Genomic DNA, 1905 nt, shown 5'->3' on the forward strand with positions numbered 1-1905 from the left:
TTCAGCTACATATATGATGGCTGATGATGGTGTCGATGATGGCTGGCAATGTTGCCTTAATAACGTGTAAAGCATCACACCGACATGCCCATCTGGTGTCCGACAGAATATGGTGTCTTGATTCCCAGGTATTGCTGGTATGATTGAAAAATGGCATGTCGATTAGGACGAGCTTCGATGAAACTGTTAATTTTCTCAACTGTCCCAAAGAAGTTGCATATTTCATGCGTAGTTTTGCACACGTTGACTAGAACCAGGTTCAAGCAATGGGTGTTGCAGTGTACATACATTGCCTTTGGGTTTTATTCAAAACACACATATTTTGATGCCTGAATATTGGCTGCTCATGTTGGCTCCATCCTTGTCCTCACATGAGAGGTTGTTAAGTGCTTCACAGAGACAATTATAAAGCCTTTCGGCATCAGTTTTAGTAACTTTGGTAAATTGCAGGAAACTTTCAAATACTTTCCCATTAATGGCATATCTCAAAATGAAAGAAACCTGTTCAATATGCAACACATCGTTGGTTTCATCCAAGACTATAACATCCTGTCTCTTGAATCTTTTGGATAATATTGCACTTGATGCAAGTAGCAAGGGAATGAATGAATTCATTCTGTGATTGTGGGGATACATATGTTGCGTTCTTCTTTGTTTTATCCATGTGTTGTTGTAAAACGTGATCATACTTTGCTAACAATGTAATAAGCTTTAAGAAGTTTCCACGGTTGACTCTTTCTGGTGATTCTCTGTGGCCCCGCAAAGGTAGGCTTTGTTTTCCTAGAAAAAGGATGTCGTCTAAGAGTCTTTTCAAAATTTCCCGCTTATTTGCCACATCTTTTTCTTTTTGACGCTTATCTGCTTCTGTGTTACTTGGTGCAAAACGGTGTCACGTGCGGTAAAAATCTTCCAGGCTATGTCGATGTGTGTTTTGGTTTGCTCATTTTCTGTTATTTTTTCGATACCCTTTTTCCAGTTGCAGCTATCTGATCTCATCCATGTCAATTCCGTTTTACCTCTTTTTCCAGTTACTAAAAATGCTACTAGGAAAACAAAACATGGCATATGCTTCTGGTGAATATTCCAGCCAGCCTCTGGGGACACTTTGACCATTTGGCATGTCACGCATGTACCACTTATCATGAAAAGATCTAGCGTGATTCCCTATCTGTGTCCTCTGAAAGCCTTTCGGTAAATTGTGTTCTTTAGGTTGGCATGGTCCCATGCAGCGAACACATCCTTCGTTGAGTAATTTTATATACATCATTGTCAACATATTTTGCAGGGTAGTTAGGGCAGCGTTGATCTGATTGTGTGTCTTGAACTTCACGTAATGCAGAGATGGGTGTAGACGTTTGGCTGGTAGGAGTTATCAGTGGTTGAGGATTTGTATATTCACAAATGGAAGGCTCAGATAATTCAGATGTCTCATTAGCCTCATTGTTATCAGCTAAAAACTGTTGCTCTTCGTATACGAAAACGCAAAAGATGTAGGCGCTTCATTAGCTTCAATTGATGCAGCTTTATCAGTGATTTCAAAAATCGCTTGCATGCTCACATCGCGAACGTGTCGCATATTGTGTAGCCATTGTAAATCAGCTTCTGAAACCACACATAATCTGTTGGGTGCTTTACATAATGACGGATCTACACAATACGGTAAAATCCATAGTGATGGATGTTGAGATTTCAAAAATATTGTGAAATCCATAGTGATGGATAACTTTGGCGATCTGTTGCATTATGTGAGATGTACAATTTTACAAATTTTAATTTTTTGAAAATAACTTTCTTAGGTCTATGGTTATAAGACATGAATTGCTGAACATTAATGACAAGTTTATAATCATAATCTATGCCCAATAAAATTCACAGACTGAACATTTTCCCGATGTTCATTTCTGG

The sequence above is a fragment of the Amphiura filiformis genome, chromosome 9, assembly GCF_039555335.1.
Source record: "Amphiura filiformis chromosome 9, Afil_fr2py, whole genome shotgun sequence".
Lineage (NCBI taxonomy): Eukaryota > Metazoa > Echinodermata > Ophiuroidea > Amphilepidida > Amphiuridae > Amphiura > Amphiura filiformis.